Here is a 19885-nt window from a genome sequence, read left to right as displayed (position 1 = left end):
TGTATATAAGAGCAGTTTCTTTCTAAGTCGTATGACGAAGGTGAATCGCATTGTCTTGTTGTCTGGGCTTACTGGCGTTCTTACATTTTGTTTATGTTTCAGAAGTTCTTTCTGCTTTTTCTTCTCTTTCCCTCCTCGTATTTTTCATTTCAGTCTTTCTTCTCGAATGCTACTTGCTTTTCAAAAGTTCCTGGTTCCTGGTTCTCTGTCTCAAACCTTCAAGTCACTCAATTCTGATCAACTGTATGCAGTTTTAATCTTTTCGGCCGACAGATTGACATAATGTTTTCACATCGCTCTTACTGACTTTTGTTTTGCTTTTGTTTCAAGCTTCACACCTTTTTTTGCTATGAGACCGGTGTAACACGAGAAAATTACTCCCACGAGATTTTTACTCCAGAGTAAAAATTTCGTACGAAAATGTTACTCCTTTTACAAAAAAAGTACTCCCCCATAACACGAGAAAATTACTCCCCACGACAGATGAGTTCCGAGTAAACATTTCGTACAAAAGTGTTACTCCCCTGACGAATAAATAACAAATAAATTACTCCACCCTTACACGAGCAATTTCATTTCCCATACCAGGTGTACGAAACTTTTACTCCGTTGTCCCCTGTTAGTCTTGGTGGTGGAAGGGGTGGAGGGAGGGTAGCGCGACATTCGTTTGCGCGAGATCACATATTGGCATTATATCCCTTTGCCCGCATCCCACTTTCGGGTACGAGATTTTTACTGGAACTAAAAAAAATGGGGAGTACACATTTCGTAGAGGGAGTATTTTTTTCGTGCCTTGGGGGGTTCTTTTCTCGTACGAAAGGTGTACTCGGAGTAAGAATTTCGTAGGAAATTTTTACTCCGGAGTAAATCTTTCGTGGAGTAAACATTTCGTGTTACACCGGCAGCAGTAAGTCGAGTACCCGGTCATTAATGAACAGGAGGAAGAATATTAGGAGGGGCAGTACTCCGTCCTGTGCGACTCCGTGTCTGAGAAGCACCTTTCGGCGACTGCGTCCATCCACCGGGACTCTTAGACATAGACATAGACATAGACATAGACATAGAACACTTTATTATCTCAATTACGAGAAACTCGGGTGTGGTGTATCACAATAAACAACATTAAACGTAAGAACATAAATAAAATATCGAGGCGCAAATAGTCAGCTCATAATAGTTAAGGTTAGGATCATAATATCAAAACTAATCTCTCTCTCTCTCTCTCTCTCTCTCTCTCTCTCTCTCTCTCTCTCTCTCTCTCTCTCTCTCTCTCTCTCTCTCTCTCTCTCTCTCTCTCTCTCGCTCCATTCCAATCACATTATGTCACAAGCAGACGCGCGGGTTCATAGGCGCATGGAGTTAATACATATATGTTAAAAATTGCTTAAAAATGGATCTAGATTTAAACAATATCACATCATCTAGGTATATAATTATTAAGCTTATAACATAAAGGATTTGCAGTTGTATCAGTGTCATATCATATATAAGTATTGCTTTACGGTTCTGTAGATATGCTCTGGTCCAGCGGTACATACGACTAAAAATGCCATCGCGTTGAAGTTTAACAAGGAGGCTGTCGGCCTTGCAAACTTAATGAAAGGCCTTCTGAAGATAACTGAAGGTAGCCAATGTCACTTCCTGTGCCTGGAAGGAATATTCTCTCATTTGGGCAAAATAAATTATTGTTAAGTCTTCAGTGCTTCGGTTTATCCTGAAGCCTGTCTGACCTTGAACAATTATGCTCTTTAAATCCCAAAACCATTGCCTGCTCTTTCTCTTTCTCGCTCTCTTTTCTTCTCTTTAAATTTCTCTCTCCCTCACGCACACGCACACACACACATTCACACACACACACACGCACACACGATCGCACGCACACACACACACACACACACACACACACACACACACACACACACACACACACACACACACACACTTAGTGTGTACCCACGCCTGTCTTTAACAGTAACTGATCAGAGCGAAAGAGCACATGAAACGAGAAAGGAAAACAAAGGAGACTACACCCCCTTCACCATTGACACTTTATTTACCAACACAACGTTAACCTCCACTGGATGTGATAATACTGAAGCCGGTCGTTTTCATACGACAGAGGTATTGAAGAAACATACACACATACCTTCCGATACCATGCAGAACTGTTTCCTGTCCAATGAAATCCTTCACTACGAAATCACCGAAATAACGATCGCGTTTTCTTTCAAAAACTGGACTGCAAAGAAAATGGATGAACTTAACAAATCCTTTGTTCTACAAGAAGAGGGACCGTTGAGTTGTACGCTGCAACTGAAGGCATCTACAAAACCGTTTTTGTGGTTTCTGCTCCAGAAGCACGCTTGCACTGACCCAGTGAATGTTGTCACAGTCACCGACAGTCGAGGCTTCCGAAAGCGCTGGGGAGGGTGCAACAAGTATTTCCCGCCCGGCTTCGACTTTGTGTCGAGCAGTGATCTAGCGACGCTGCGAATCGAGGTGTGGAACACAGCGCCCGAATACGCCGTGCTCTTGCACGTGCAAACCGGTACTGATGCCCCCAGCAACGACAGGCTGCAACTTCGCTATGTCACGCCAAACAACGGTGAGTTCAGAAGGTCACCCATGTGACTTTGAGACTGCATTTCAAGTTCCTGTCTGTTGTGTTCTTAAAGCTGAGGTCTGTCTATGACTATCCGGGGATGTGTGTTTGAAAATATAGGGCTGATAATCTTGTACAAAGTTCTGTACAGCGAAGGCGGCCTGTAACTCGACCTACACTGGCTGTATGACCTTGACCTTGACAGCTTCATTCAATGCTTGAATTTTGAACGGAAAACTTCCGGTGTGCTCTCTCAGGGCTTAGCAAACTTTATTTTCAAGGGGGATCAAGGGGAAAAAATTAAACGCCTCAGCAGAGAATCGAACCCACGACCTATAGTTCACGGTGCCGATGTCCTAACCGCTAGGCTAATCCACCAGTTTAACAAATAAAGAAAAATGTACAGTTTTATTTTATTCCACGTTAGAATTTTAATATTACCATTCATGGGTTGCAAAACAGTCAAAATTGCCTTTACAATTCGTAGTTGTTGTTGTTTTTGCAAGCATGTTTCATGGAATCGCAGGACATGTTTAAGCCGTCATGCTTCACGACGCGACATTCGCGCCATGTGATGGCTGCGATATCGCTATTTACGACATCCGAGTAAGATAGAACTGTAAGTGAGTCACTCCAAAACTCGGTACAGTTACATACAGCTATAAGAGAAATGGTTATATTCACTTCCGGGCAATAGACGGCTAGCAGGGCTGGATCAAGAATAATAGACGGGAGGGAGGGTGGGGGTCCAAAAATGGGGCAGGGGTCCTGGGACCGCCGAGGGTACAGGGGCGATGCCCTGTCGGGGCTCAGGGGGGCACATTTTAGAACATTTAACATTTCGAGTTACATCAGGTGGCCGGGGGGAGGGGGGGGGGCGGGGTCCGGAACCCGGAACCTCCCCTCCCCCCTAGGTCCGGCCCTGGCAAGGGGTATAAAACAAATGCTGCTTCAATAATAACATTGTAATTACAATAATAAATGTGTCATCCTTCTGTACAACTGGCGAGTAGCCTAGTAGTTTGGATATCGGCGGCGAAATCGCGAGGTGCTGGGTTCGAACTCTGCAGAGGCGTTTATTTTGTCCCCTAGATCCCTCTTGAAAATAAAGTTGGCTAAGCCCTGGGAGAGCAATCCGCAGACCACAGGTTTAAGCCCCCAATTCAAATGTGTTACATTACCATAACATGTGCATTGTATAAATTATCTTTATTTGAAGTCAGAGCTTCCTCAATTGCATGCTAAAACTTGCAACCGATCAGGAGAACGTAAGGATCTTGGTTTATGGTTTGTGTGAGGGGTTTTGTTTTACGGCTTGTTTTTGTCGTGATTTCAAAGGGGTCAGAGTGAATACTCTTGCTTTTAGTGAGGCAAGCTTTATACACATGCTCCTTGTCCACGTGTTTCAGACATACTCCTCACATCTCAGTGGCAGGGGGATGGAAGCACTTGTTAATGAGTGGGAGTGTGTATGCGCGTGGTGTGCACGAGGATGTATGCACGTGAGTGATATTTGTAAATGTGTATTATTATAATATCATCTTTGTATTTATATTATTGAAATTGTTATATCTCGATGTACAGCGCTAAGAGCATAGTTAAATTTGTGAAGCGGCGCTATATAAGCTATCTTTATTATTATTATTATTATTATTATTATTATTATTATTATTTAAGCCTATGATTTAACGTGGGAAAGTCTGAATCACTGAAAGCTAGAATATTCACTCTGTCACAACCCGTACAAACCCGAACATCGTCTGTTTTCCAGGGTACATACAAACGCCGGGTTGGGACCCAGAAGACAGGGTGGCGTACCCGACCTTCCTGGAGAGCAGCGTGAGCGTGCCAGTGCCAGGCAACCACACGCTGCACGTCCAGCTTGTGTACAACGACATCAAGTGCGCCGTCGTCGTTGTGAGTCAACAACCAGAAAGTGTACACTTACATTCATTAAAATAACGAGTTCATTTTGTTGTAGCAATCTATTTTTCTTATTCAGGGTCTCAAAGCGCGTCACAGTATAGTTCGATCGATAATAACACGTCATAAAAATGTACAGACCTGCTTTCATATTTGCGAGTTCCGTAAGTTTTTGGGTATATTCCTTTCCTTGTAAGTGTTTTATGACTGTTCGTTGTGCATTTTGCGATTACAGAGATTAGTTGCAAATTGACCATGAGTTGCCGCGGTGATTATCAACATTGGTTGGGTCTTTGAGCGTGAATGCTTACAATCGTTGTCCTCTGAAACACGAATCCAAAGCCGCAATGGTTCCACACATCAAACAATCAGCCTGATTGGCTTTTACTTTGACAATCCACGTTTCGCCTGAAAGCTCAAACCCATTTACCACCTCGCTTTGTTACATGGGGAACAGTGCTATTTGTTACCCAGCTGGTTATGAATCAAAACTCGTGAAAATGATGACATCATGTTTTGTTCTTTTCACCTATTACGAAGTTGAGTCGTCTGAGCATTCGCTTTACCCCCCCCCCCCCTCTTCCCCCCTCCCCTCCCCTGACGTTAAAGGTAATGTACTAATGCGTATTCACAAGTCAAGTTTGGGCCTGTGGTTTTTTTCAGGACAGATATTTCTTTACAACCTCTTACCAGTTAGACTGGGTCAAAGTGTCCGTGACCAAGAAAGGAGGTGCGGCTGAGAAGAAACTACTGGAGGATTGCTACATGCGGAGTCGGCCTTATTTCACCGAGTCTGACGTGGACATGTTGCACGTACAGTTTCACAGTGATGACAGCGTGGGCGGTAATGTCGTCCTGCATGATCGAGATGTCGACTACTTGTACCGTCAGCACACCGGGTTTCGAATGCTGTTTGAGTTTCGGCAGGTAAAGTATACATGGGAGAAAGGACATTAGGAAGTAATCTCAAATGCAATACACGTTAAAATGAAATTTAAAAAAAAAAAAACACACCGTAACTTATATCAAGCGAGACAAACTGAACATGCATAAATAGAGTAGGCGTAGGCAAGCTACTACTGCCATCTATTTCTTCCCGACAAAACAATTTAAGTCTTTACTTAAATTTGGTAATGACCTGGTTCGGCTGTAAGACATGTAACTGGTAAGACGGTCGAAAATGATCATTTATTCACCTTTCTGTAGAAAGTCGCACCTAGGATAAGTCAAGGGAGGTAAATCTCCCAACTTCCTTTTTCGTCTTGAACTTGGCGTGGTAAGAGGTGTCGTAACGGAGAAAAAATTTCCCACCCACCCCACCACGAGAGTGAAAGGTTCTCCTGCTCCTAGCCGATGCACTGGTGACAGCTTATTTGCCTGAATACCCATGCTGAGGGGGGGGGGGGGGAGTTGGTCGGTCAGAAGATGGGTTATCTCTTATTTGGGACCAGGTGGATTTAGGGGGGGGGGGGATGTGTGGGCCAGAAAATGGGTTATCTCCTTTTCATGGGCCGAGGGGGGGGGGAGAGATTGTGTTTGCCTGATTACGGGTAATCTCCTGTTCATGTGCCTGGGGATGTATGAGGGGGGGGGGGGGGGGGTTGGCAGAATATGGGTCATATATTATTCTGTGCCAGGAGGATTTTGCATGTTTATTACAATTGTTTGTAGCGCCAGCAGGGTGATACAAAACTTATCACGTGTGCAGTTTCTCGGTTAGGACTGCTACACGTAGTATTGTGGCATAAAGGGATTTTGAATCACCTCCGTATCTCCTTTTCTATGCTGCTACAGGTCTTGTATGTTAAGGTTATGTCCAACTTCTCGTGCAGTATCCATATTGCAGACTAGTACATGTACATTATCTCAATTGCATTATCTCAATTACACGCCTTGTGGGTAAGGGTTATGTCTAACCTCTCGTACAGTATCTCGATTACGTGTCTAGTAGGTTGGGGGTTATAATTATGTCAAACTTTACATGTGCTGAATAACGAAATTGATGACAACTGCCTTTATCTATGAGAAGACAACAAAATAAATACCTATATGTGATAATGTGTTTAGGGAGCTAGGAGTTAACTTAATCGGGGAATAGCATTAACACAATTTGTTGTCGTTTATGATTGTTTGATGTTAACAAAGGCTAATTATTTGTCAGGCCTTCGGGGTTAGAGGTACCTCGAACCGCTTATACATGTTTTCTCTTAGGGTGTTTATTTATTTGTCTGGTACTCTGGTGCAGTAGGCAGAGCTCTTTCATTTCACTGGCACGAGCTAATTTAAAAGTCTGTATAAGTAGACATGGCTAATACAAGTAACTGGCTTAACTAAAATTTAACATAGGCTTTAGCCAAGAAATTCAATGTAGACACCTAAATACAAAGGTGTGATTGCGTAAACGCAACAAATACCCAGGATTCTGGAATTCCCGAACGCCGATGTAAGCGGAGGTATGAACGGATACTGGGTCCCCTAGTTGTTGACCTTTTCTCCATCTACGAATGGTAACTCGGATCAGATCGCATGCTGGCATACGACTGGAATCTGAAAGGGTAAATTTCCTTCAGCGGCCGTATGCACGCGGGGCCCGCTGCCAAAAAGCCGGAAGTCTTCGCGAAACCAAAGGCAGCGTATGGGGGAAAAGAATATATCAATTCGTAGAATTACGAAACACCCTCCGGTCCAATTACGGATTAGGCTTCTGCAGCTTTAGGGGGAGTAGGGTTTTAAGAGCCATGCCTACTGCCGCCTTTGTGCCCTTATGTTGCCAACCTTGTTATATAAATACTGCATGTCTTCTTCTTCTTCTTCTGCGTTCGTGGGCTGAAACTCCCACGTACACTCGTGTTTTTTTGCACGAGTGGAATTTTACGTGTATGATCGTTTTTTACCCACTGCATTAAAATCCCGTCGAAGCTGTCGTCACTTTAAGACGTTTTAATTTGGTTGTTGCTGCATGCATGGAGTGGATGCAGGAACTTTTTGCTCTGCCTGTCTGATGCTGAAGTCTGGTCATAACAGTCACAAGAAACCAATGTCGGAAACACTGAAATAAGCCTACAATAGCACGTGTAGCTTGTTTCAGTATTTTTATGGAAAAGGAAGGAAAAACAAGGGAAATCAACTCTTCCACACCCCGACAGACTCATTTCCGGAACTCGTCTATAAGCTGAATGGTGCGGTGGATGAGACATCGGCCTCGGAAGGTGGTGAGTTCAAATCACAGCCGCGGTCGCCTGGTAGGTTAAGGGTGGAGATTTGTTCGATCTTCCAGGTCAACTTATGTGCAAACCTGCTAAAGCCTTATCCCCCTCCGTGCGTACACGCAAGCACAAGACCAAGTGCGCAAGGAAAATATCCTGTAATCCATTTCAGAGTTCGGTGGGTTATAGAAACACAAAAACACCCAGTATGCTTCCCCCGAAATCGGCGTATGATGCCTGAATGGCGGTGTAAAAACGGGCATACACGTACAAATCCACTCGTGCAAAAACATGACGAGCGTGGGAGTCTCAGCCCATGTACGAAGAAGAGGTTTATTAGCTTGCTATACCGCTTTATCCTACATACGTGAGAGAGACACCCGTGAGTCTTTCGCTCGCAGTTCAATATTTAAAAAAAAAACTCGTGTAAGTCTAATATGACACAGCAAGCCATGTAGTATTCTCTATGTGTCCTGTTCACAGGACGTGGCTGAACAGGATGTGGTACAGCCCCATTTACCGTGGATTCCTGGCGACGTATCGTGCATGGACAGCTGGGATTCCTTCATGATCGGAGACACGTGCTACGTCAACTATGATCTCCAAAGAGAAATGTTTGCAAAGACGGACCTGTACGCATTGAACTTCTGTCAAAACAAGGGAGGTCACCCAGCCAGTTTCAACACGCTAGACGAGTGGTACCAAGCACTCTTCTTGGCACGGAGAAAAGAAATACGGAGCTTCCTGATTGGACTCCGTGCTGCGCCCTTAAACTGGCCTTCTTAGTAAGACTTTCTGATTGCGTTTTTGTTCATCTCGATGCTGATTCCTTTTTTTACATTTAGTAAAGTTTTGACTAAATGTTTTAACGTGGAGGGGGGAATCGAGACGAGGGTGTGGTGTATGTGTGTCTGTGTGTGTGTGTAGAGCGATTCAGACTAAACTACTAGACCGATCTTTATGAAATTTGACATGAGAGTTCCTGGGTATGAAATCCCCAGACGTTCTTTTCATTTTTTCGATAAATGTCTTTTTTGACGTCATATCCGGCTTTTCGTGAAAGTTGAGGCGGCACTGTCACGCTCTCATTTTTCAACCAAATTGGTTGCAATTTTGGTCAAGTAATCTCCGACGAAACCCGGACTTCGGTATTGCATTTCAGTTTGGTGGCTTAAAAATTAATTAATGACTTTGGTCATTAAACATCTGAAAATTGTAAAAAAAAATATTGTTTTTATAAAACGATCCAAATTTACGTTCATCTTATTCCCCATTATTTTCTGATTCCAAAAACATATACATATGTTATATTTGGATTAAAAACAAGCTCTGAAAATTAAAAATATAAAAATTATTATCAAAATTAAATTGTCCAAATCAATTTAAAAACACTTTCATCGTATTCCTTGTCGGTTCCTGATTCCAAAAACATATAGATATGCTATGTTTGGATTAAAAACACGCTCAGAAAGTTAAAACGAAGAGTGGTACAGAAAAGCGTGCTATCCTTCTCAGCGCAAGTACTACCCCGCTCTTCTTGTCAATTTCACTGCCTTTGCCGTGCGCGGTGGACTGACGATGCTACGAGTATACGGTCTTGCTGCGTTGCATTGCGTTCAGTTTCATTCTGTGAGTTTGACAGCTACTTGACTAAATGTTGTATTTTCGCCTTACGCGACTTGTTTTATACTGTTCAAAAAAAGAAACGCATAGTTGCTACTTGCCAAATTTGTTTTATTTTTCGAAAAAATTAACAGAAAATCCAATATTTAGATTATTTGTTTGAAATTTGGTATGGACACAGTTGAATGCACACACAGTTCATTTGCATCTTCAAATCAATCAGTCAATCAATACGATTGGGTGCCGAGGCTGTCAAGTCAGTAGGGGGTGTGACTGCCTTGAGCAGCAACAACTGCCCGGCACCTTCTGGGCATGGACTGGATCAGATGCCGGATATCTTGCTGTGGGATGGTGTCCCACTCCTCCTGAAGTGCCTGCAATAGATCGCGGTGATTTGCCGGCGCTTCTTCTCGCCTGCGCACACGTCTGTCCAATTCATCCCAGAGGTGTTCTATCGGGTTCATGTCTGGCGACATGGATGGCCAGGGAAGCACCTGGACATGGTGGTCGGTGAGGAACTGGGTGGTGAGTCGTGCTGTGTGCGGGCGAGCGTTGTCCTGCTGGAATATGGCATCCTGGTCAGCCAGAAGAGGAAGGGCGTGTGGGCGCAGAAATTCCTCCACGTATTGCTGGGCAGTTATGCGCCCTTGGACGTGCACCAGGGTGCTCCTTCCAGCGGTATTGATCGCCCCTCACACCATGACGCCTCCACCACCATGAACGGGTGCCTCATCCACACAGTTGGGCGCGTAACGTTCGTTTACTCTCCGGTAGACCCTCCTCCGACCATCATGTCGCTGGAGCAGGAAGTAGGACTCGTCGCTGAACCACACGTGTCTCCAGTGATTCCGGACGGTCCAGCGAAGGTGCTGGTTGCCCCACTGCACTTGGTTCTGGCGATGGCGGCGGGTGAGGACAGCTCCTCTGTGAGGCCTGCGAGCTCTCAAACCAGCTTCATGCAGGCGGTTCCGCACGGTCTGGTCCGATAATCGGTGTGGCCCGGGGAGAGCCTGGACAGAAGATGAGGCCGACAGGAAACGATTCCGGAGGTGGCGGAGCCGTATGAAGCGGTCGTGAGCAGCAGTTGTCGCCCTTGGTCTTCCCGCTCGTGGCAAGTCAGCAACGGAGCCAGTGGCTTGAAACCTGACCCACAGTCTACTGATGGTGCTCTGGGACACGTGGAAGTGCCTGGCGATTGCACTTTGACTTTGGCCTGCTTGTAAACGACCCAATGCAATTTGGCGGTCTTCTCTGCTCAATCGGGCCATCTTTCGTCGCTGAATTGTCGTCTGATTTCTTTGTGGTGAACAATCCGCTTTTATGGGTTTTGGAAGACATGGTGAGAGCTCAATATTCCCCGAGTTTCACGAGATTACACTGAAGCATGACGAGTGGTCATGCCAAATGAGCAATTTTGACATTGTAGCCACTGATAACGCATGCGTCACGTGCAGAGCTCACTTGTGGCAATGGACGAAAGGTCGACGACCAGATAAACATTTTCTGCAGTTTGGTGGATATCCTTGTAGCCATATAACTAAATTAACCAAATATTACCAGCTATGCGTTTCTTTTTTTGAACAGTATATTATCCGATTTTCGGGAGTATTGCTTTCCATTTTGTTACATTTTGTCAAGTTATGACTAAATGTTTTAACATAGAGGGGGGAATCGAGACGAGGGTCGTGGTGTATGTGTGTGTGTGTGTGTGTGTGTGTGTGTGTGTGTGTGTGTGTGTGTGTGTGTGTGTGTGTGTGTGTGTGTGCGTGCGTGCGTGTAGAGCGATTCAGACCAAACTACTGGACCGATCTTTATGAAATTTGACATGAGAGTTCCTGGGTATGATATCCCCATACTTTTTTCTTTTTTTTTGATAAATGTCTTTGATGACGTCATATCCGGCTTTTCGTGAAAGTTGAGGCGGCACTGTCACGCCCTCATTTTGTAACCAAATTGGTTGCAATTTTGGTCAAGTAATGTTCGACGAAGCCCGGACTTCGGTATTGCATTTCAGCTTGGTGGCTTAAAATTTAATTAATGACTTTGGTCATTAAAAATCTGAAAATTGTAAATAAATTTATTTTTTATAAAACTATCCAAATTTACGTTTATCTTATTCTCCATCATTTGCTGATTCCAAAAACATGTAAATATGTTATATTTGGATTAAAAACAAGCTCTGAAAATTAAATATATAAAAATTATTATCAAAATTCTTTTTTCGAAATCAATTTAAAAACACTTTCATCTTATTCCTTGTCGGTTCCTGATTCCAAAAACATATAGATGTGATATGTTTGGATTGAAAACACGCTCAGAAAGTTAAAACGAAGAGAGGTACAGAAAAGCGTGCTATCCTTCTCAGCGCAACTACTACCCCGCTCTTCTTGTCAATTCCACTGCCTTTGCCATGAGCGGTGGACTGACGATGCTACGAGTATACGGTCTTGCTGCGTTGCATTGCGTTCAGTTTCATTCTGTGAGTTCGACAGCTACTTGACTAAATGTTGTATTTTCGCCTTACGCGACTTGTTTAGTATTTTGGTTTGGTTTAACGCTTTATCATTCTTCGTTCCGTGACCTCATTTCTCATGAGCGGTATTTTATTCAATAACAAAAGATAATATACAGCAACAAAATGTCTCTCATCGCCCCAAGAGCTATACAATTCAGGTTGGGGGTTGTAATTATGTGACCACACACCAGGATTACCTTGCAAACAAACGTTTGAGCGCTCAGTTACTCAAATTGAAAACGGTTGTGTTTTGGGTGGGCATTCCAGACTGTAATTCTCATTGTGACGCCTTTTTTCGCCCCTTATAATGTTCGTCCTAACTTTCGCCCCTGAGTGTTCCTGGAGATACAGATTTGAAATTGAGCCGAGAGCTACAGAGTTTGTTTTAGTGTTGAATAGATGACAATACACACGAGGAAGGCCTGATAATTAGTGTTTGAGCGTTCTATTTGAAGGATGTTCTTAACCAGACGAACCTTTGGTTCGCGAACTAGGTTCGTGGGGTTCGGCGAACCTCAAGACTGGTTCGGCGAACTTGTCTTGGTTCTTAACCAGACGAACCTGAGTTTTCGAACTAGGTTTGGGAGGTTCGGCGAACTAGGTTCGGGGTTTGCAAGTCATGTCTTGGGAACCTTGAAGATCGGGCCGAACCTTTGACTCTTCTGCCAAGGAGGAAGACAAATTATTGAAAAACTGAATCTCAATGGCGGACGAAATCACCCAAGTCAAAATTACATTTTCTGAGATTTTATAAAAACAACGCTTGAACGAAAAGGTAGAATGGTGACTTCCGTTCGATTTCAAGTTAAGCTTTTCACTTTTCCGAGCAAGACAACCGCTGAGAGTGAAAAAACGCCGCTGTTCGACTTCGAAATTTCCAGTCGTAGACGACCTTCGCTTCTGCAGCATTGTGTTAGTGCAGGTGAGGCAGTGTTACTCATTTCGCTGAGCTCGTTTTCGTATTGTTGTGCATTAGGATCATCTAGTATGATATGAATAAAAGCAGGAATGACTTCGGCATGTAAACGCATTGATTTTGTCGAAATCAGCACAGCAGTAAGCTAGATTCTTTCTGCTCAATTTGTTTAATTTTTTTCTTCAAAAGTTTATGACTTTGATTTTGATTGTTTGTTTATCTCATCGGCACAACATCCATCAGGCAAAATATCAATATGTTGAATGATAACGTTGAGATAAGGAAGTTCACACATTTATCTGCTTGCAACAACAATCGCAAGGACAGATCTATCTGCTTCGTTGACTGCTAGATTTTCATTGAATTTCCCAAGTAATGATGATCTCGTTTTCAATTAGATCTGGACAGTGTTTGTGTTCTTACTCTTAGATTCATGATTGACCATGCAGGCTGATTGAGATCATAACATTGTGTTTGTTTGTGCTGGTGCAATGTGCAGATCAATGGTCCGGACCGCAGGATGACCAAGTGATCAATACAACTTGCGTTCACCACTCAACATTGTCTTCCACCTAACTCAAGGGCAAAAATAAAGGTACATGCTGGTGAAATCATTGTGCAATTTATGTCTGTGAAGATCAAGATAGTTGTTAGCTCTAACTGATCATGCTTATTATTATCAAGTTACATACACACTCCGCCCCAGCACCACCCTAAACCCATAACAACACTCTCCAGTCCAACTACCCCCACCCTTCCGTGCAACATGTGTTGCCGTCTGTACCTTGTTTGTGGTTATGGGGAGTGCTCAAATAGTTCCATAACTGTTAATATAAATTAAAAGTACTGAGAGTTTCATTTTCCATTGCTCTTCCCCTTCCTCACGTCACATTACACACTCCCTTTGCCCCATCCCCCACCCCCTCTCTCTTTCTATGCTCTCTTTTTTCTTTTACTTCTTCTTCTCTTTCTCTGTACCTGTATAAATCAGCTCTCTGATTGTTGCTTCTGTAAGTGTAATGTAAAGTTCTACATCTCTGCATTTGTATTGTCATTTTTCAGAATGCCCTTGTAATAACTTCAGCGTCTGCCCATGGAGTCTATATAGGTTAAAGTCTCAAATGTGATGTGATCAAGAGGATGCCGCAATGATCCAGGTAATATTGCAAATACTCAAACTGATCTAAAAGCAGAAGCATAACGTGATCCACAAACATTTCTGCTTAAACATTACAGGGTTACAGTACACCCAGAAAAACAGCTGGATGTTAGTGCATAATTATCTGCAAGTGCAAGCAACATCGACCCTCTCCCCCTGCTCTTTTTCCATCAGCAAGAGCAACATTTATTTTCATGTACAACTTTTCTAGTGCCTCTTATGTTGTATAACTGTTGATATTTAAATGAAGCAAGTGTTTGTTTTCAATGGCACTGCATTTCCCATGTACACACACACACACACCCTGTCTGTCTGTCTGTCTGTGTCTGTCTGTCTCTCTGTCTCTGTCTGTCTGTCTGTCTGTCTGTCTGTCTCTCTCTCTCTCTCTCTCTCTCTCTCTCTCTCTCTCTCTCTCTCTCTCTCTCTCTCTGTTTTTACATCAGTAATTTTGATCACTTGCACTTCACTGGGATTTAGTTACTGAATCAGACATTCAGTGAGAGTGTTATGTAGAGTAAGAGTATTGAGTCTGCTGCTGCTGCTGCTGTTGTTCTTACTCATTACTGTTTTTTCTCTCTGCATAATTCTTGTTCTCCCTTAGCCTGTCAAATGGTTGTGTGATGTGTCTAGTGTGTTGGCGAAGTGTTTTGTGCTTGTCACCTCTCGCTTTCAGCCCTCACCGCTGGCTAGCACCGTCCTTTTCAGGACAGCGCGAAAAGAGAGCAGCTTGCGTCAGTCTCTCCTGCCAGTACATAACCTCTCCACAGCAAGCCCTTTGTAGTGCCTCCATCGTGGCGACAGGCGTGAACTGGGTACCGAAAGGCCCCAGGCTGAACTACAAGGACTCGGAGGAGGTTGGCCCCTAGACGTGTGGCATGCAGGCCCACCGGCGTGTGGATACGCCCTGGTGCCCACGAACCAACCCCCAACTATGGGTTAAATAGCCGGGCAGGACAGGCTCGTCAACCCTGGAAGGCAGCTGTCCTAGGAGAAGATCACTCCAAAATTAAAACGAGGGCAGAGGAGGCTCACTATCCCTGCAAGGAAACTCCTCTAGGAGAAGGACCACTCCAAATTTAAACCCACGTAGTCCCCCGAAGACGGAAGACATCGGCCATTAGGCGGGGAGCAGACCGGATGTCTACGCTTACTACGATAAATGATTGTTCTCCCTTAAAATGCTGGTGTTTTTTTCATCATTACAGTATCTGTCCATTGAGTCTGCGTCTGAGCTGTGATGGGACCAAAAAGATTCCAGAATGAAATAGGTAACTTTTACTGATCTTTATTTAGTTTATGGAGAAGTTGGTTCACATAATGCATTACAGAGTTGCTGCCTTTTTAGATATATTAAACATTGTACCAGTCATTACATGATCAAACTGTGTTAGCCACCCCACCTTCCCCGGTTCCCAGCTATCCTTCTATCCCCGCCTCTAAACCCCCACCCCAATCCTTCCATCTCCCCCAAATCAAATTTACTGACACAACACTGATTTTCATTTTACCTTATTTAAGTGTTCTTTGAATAAAATTATATAGCCTGTTGCTGCTGCAAATGTTGTTGTGACTGTTCTTCCTCAGTGTATATTTTTTTCGTTTCCTCAGAATGCAGTTCTCCCATGCACCACAGCGTCTATCAATGGAGTCTACAATATTGTCTAGGATGTGATTTGAGCAAGAGCATGTCAGAATGATCAAGGTAACTTTTTAAACACACAGAACTGATCAAACTGAAGAATTCAAGTACACAATTTCAGATGTTTTCAAATGCATAACAAACTGCAACAGTCAGGGTCTTTCTCCACATAAAGAGTGTGAGGTTTTCTTGGTAAAATTGCGATTTTTGTCGCTATGCGCAGAGTGCGACCTTTTTATTTGATTTTTGTACTATAAAGGCAGATATTCAAATAAAAGAAAGTCTTGCATGGGGAGGAAGGAATATGCATGAGGCTTTTGACAAGACAAACTGTCCTTATTAGAGCCTAAACATACGTTCCTTACCGTTAGAACCAAAATGTCAGACATCATAGATGCTCCAATTAAACAAAAGAAGGGCATCCTTTTACTTAAACATAATTATACACTGTACCGCACATTAATAACCTGGTTGTGTTCTGTGGCAGTGCATAGTGGGAACCTTTTTGCTTAATGAATTTCACATGTGTCTGTAACTTGAATCTCCACCAAAAGAAGCTGGACGTAAAAAGGGGTGTCTAAAAAAAGCGCCCTATTTCCTTTTTGATCTCTTTTTTTTTCGCAGTCAAAAATGTGATTAAAAAGAAAATAGGGAGGTTTTTTTACCATCCTGTATAGTCTTGTTGTTCCCATGTAAAAACCTAGTCAAACATGTGGTGTCTGATATGCTGGGTAATATGGTGAGGAACATGCCTTTAAAGGCCCAGTCATAATTGTGAAAGCCGTTCTGCTCAGCTGGAATTTGATGAATTTTGTTGTTGTTGTGTTTAATGAAATAAATTTGCAAAAAGGAAAACAATTTTTTTTTTACTGTTCACACAAAGCACTTGTAGATATTTGGTATGTGCCGCATGTCAGGGGTGGTCTTATTCAATCAATCAATATGAGGCTTATATCGCGCGTATTCCGTGGGTACAGTTCTAAGCGCAGGGATTTTTATTTTTAATTTTTTTTTTAATTTTTATGCAATTTATATCGATTCAAGGCGCAGGGATTTATTTATGCCGTGTGAGATGGAATATTTTTACACATTACATCACGCATTCACATCGGCCAGCAGATCGCAGCCATTTCGGCGCATATCCTACTTTTCACGGCCTATTATTCCAAGTCACACGGGTATTTTGGTGGACATTTTTATCTATGCCTATACAATTTTGCCAGGAAAGACCCTTTTGTCAATCGTGGGATCTTTAACGTGCACACCCCAATGTAGTGTACACGGAAGGGACCTCGGTTTTTCGTCTCATCCGAAAGACTAGCACTTGAACCCACCACCTAGGTTAGGAAAGGGGGGAGAAAATTGCTAACGCCCTGACCCAGGGTCGAACTCGCAACCTCTCGCTTCCGAGCGCAAGTGCGTTACCACTCGGCCACCCAGTCCTAATACATACAGGTAAACTGACAGGTACTTTTCCACAGTGGAACCCCCCTTTCAGACCCATTCATTTCAGACTTCCTCCTTTTTGACTCACATGCGAAGCAAAAGTGAGTCTATGAACTCACCCGAGTCGTCCGTCCGTCCGTCCGTCCGGACGTCCGTCCGTCCGGACGTCCGTCCGGAAAACTTTAACGTTGGATATTTCTTGGACACTATTCAGTCTATCAGTACCAAATTTGGCAAGATGGTGTATGATGACAAGGCCCCAAAAAACATACATAGCATCTTGACCTTGCTTCAAGGTCAAGGTCACAGGGGCCATAAATGTTGCCTAAAAAACAGCTATTTTTCACATTTTTCCCATTTTCTCTGAAGTTTTTGAGATTCAATACCTCACCTATATATGATATATAGGGCAAAGTAAGCCCCATCTTTTAATACCAGTTTGGTTTACCTTGCTTCAAGGTCAAGGTCACAGGAGCTCTTCAAAGTTGGATTGTATACATATTTTGAAGTGACCTTGACCCTGAACTATGGAAGATAACTGTTTCAAACTAAAAAATTATGTGGGGCACATGTTATGCTTTCATCATGAGACACATTTGGTCACATATGATCAAGGTCAAGGTCACTTTGACCCTTATGAAATGTGACCAAAATAAGGTAGTGAACCACTAAAAGTGACCATATCTCATGGTAGAAAGAGCCAATAAGCACCATTGTACTTCCTATGTCTTGAATTAACAGCTTTGTGTTGCATGACCTTGGATGACCTTGACCTTGGGTCAAGGTCACATGTATTTTGGTAGGAAAAATGTGTAAAGCAGTTCTTAGTGTATGATGTCATTGCTGTCAAGGTCAAGCATGTGAGTCGTATGGGCTTTGCCCTTCTTGTTAAGATATTGCTTCTTTAGATGTTCTGTGACGGGTGAAGTGGCGTGCAGTGGTAAGACGTCGGCCTCCTAATCCGGAGGTCGTGAGTTCGAATCCCGGTCGCTGCCGCCTGGTGGGTTAAGAGTGGAGATTTTTCCGATCTCCCAGGTCAACTTATGTGCAGACCTGCTTAGTGACTTAATCCCCTTCGTGTGTACACGCAAGCACAAGACCAAGTGCGCACGGAAAAGATCCTGTAATCCATGTAGGAGTTCGGTGGGTTATGGAAACACGAAAATACCCAGCATACCTACTCAACAAAAGCGGAGTGAAGCTGACTATGCTCTCAGAGTATAGTGTGGGGAACCCAAATGGGCAAACAAGCTCACACGTCACCAGAATTTCTGGAACGCTGAAGAAGAAGAAGATGTTCTGTTCATAACCTCTGTAAATTACCCCCATTGTTAGATCCCTTCCATTTTAAGACTTGATTTTCTCACATTTTTTAAGGTCTTAAAAGGGGTTTCCTCTGTACTCCTAAAAAACCCTGACCCACAAAGTAATTTGATTATAACTGCTGTAATCGTTCCTTCCGTGTGCTATTATCTGTGGGTTTTTTTCTTCTCCTGTGTTGTCTCATCCTCTGTGCGCCCTGAAAGAGACCTCCGGGTCGAAATTGCCGTACCTTGTCTTATCCAGCTGTGATCCCGCCTTCGTATTAATGTGAGGGCAGTACTTTTTTTTTAACTTTCAATATTGACCGAACGTTTTGCATAAAACACCAATAATGAATTAAAAATACATCAGAAAATTAATTCCTCACTATACACAATAACACCTCATTTAAAGGCTGACAAAGTCATATTTAATTAGTTTACTTACTTCCAGGGCTTTTCCCATCGTTGCGGGGATGTATAAATTAAGCTTCCTGCAAAGTTTTAGGTTTGAAGTCCTTACCAATTACAAGAAATAATCAATTCTTAATAACGTTTATTGCTATCTTTAGCAACAGTTCTCCAGGTCTTGGGCTATTTTTAGACCGTTAACACAGACAGTACAGCTTCGTCAATCCCCGCGTGAAGGAAATCGCTCACCTTCCACGTGCAAAACGTAGTGATATTGACACGCCAGATTAGCGCGGTAGCGGATTGTGCTAAGCAGGAAAGCGCGCTTTTCTGTATTCTTGTTAACTTCGCAATTTCCGGAAAACATCCACTTTCACTTTGAGACTGTTCTGTTTACATTCGACACTATCAACACCACTTTGCAATACTGAAATAATTTTTTCTGTTTTCGAAAGCTACAGCCAATCGTTATTATATCCCCTTAGGTACAGTTTTATAACATTATTGGCACATGTAAACAATAGGAATTAATTAATGAACGCTACGAAAAGGGCAGCCTTTAACCTATGAACTTGCAACTGTGTTGACCTGTGTAATGTAACATAGACCACCAGCATCTCTGTCTCTCTGTCTCTCTCTCTCTCTCTCTCTCTCTCTTACACCCCTTACCTGTTCCCAAACCTTTACCCAAATGTATGCTAAATGTATATACAATACAAGACAAGACAAGACATGGCAAGACAAGACAAGTTAGGAAAAGGTTGCCAGTAGGCCAATAGAGGGATGACAAGACAAGACAAGGCATGACAAGACAAGACAGGACAGGACAGGGACAAAAAAAAAAGAAAGAAAAAAAGAAAGATAACTAATTCGGTCAACAGATGTAAAAGAAATAAGCATTTGTTTGGGTTGAATGTTTGGGTGTCACCCTGTATATATTTGTATTTTTGCAGGACAGGGTCGAGTTGTGATGATGTCAGGGCGACTGAAGACACACCAACAAATGAACATTATTTCATAATAAAAAGGCGGCTGACATTGATGTTCATATCGGTTCATGTTCATATTCTCAGCACAGACGTGTGCTTAGAAATCGGATGTTTAAGAACAAGAGACAACCCTGAATAAAGCCTTATGAAATATG

At 43.0% G+C, this 19885-nt stretch overlaps 1 long non-coding RNA gene across 1 annotated transcript; it reads left to right on the top strand.

The window, feature by feature from the left end:
• Positions 1 to 12332: 12332 nt before the first annotated feature.
• On the top strand, positions 12333 to 19885 carry LOC138973488 (uncharacterized). The gene is made up of 6 exons (XR_011458039.1): positions 12333 to 12791; positions 13285 to 13380; positions 13848 to 13942; positions 15150 to 15212; positions 15553 to 15646; positions 19695 to 19885. It is a non-coding gene; the product is annotated as an uncharacterized lncRNA (long non-coding RNA).

Source organism: Littorina saxatilis, linkage group LG8 (genome assembly GCF_037325665.1).
Source record: "Littorina saxatilis isolate snail1 linkage group LG8, US_GU_Lsax_2.0, whole genome shotgun sequence".
Lineage (NCBI taxonomy): Eukaryota > Metazoa > Mollusca > Gastropoda > Littorinimorpha > Littorinidae > Littorina > Littorina saxatilis.
The sequence above is the reverse complement of the archived record's forward strand: the minus strand, read 5'-3'. Positions and strand labels throughout refer to the sequence as shown.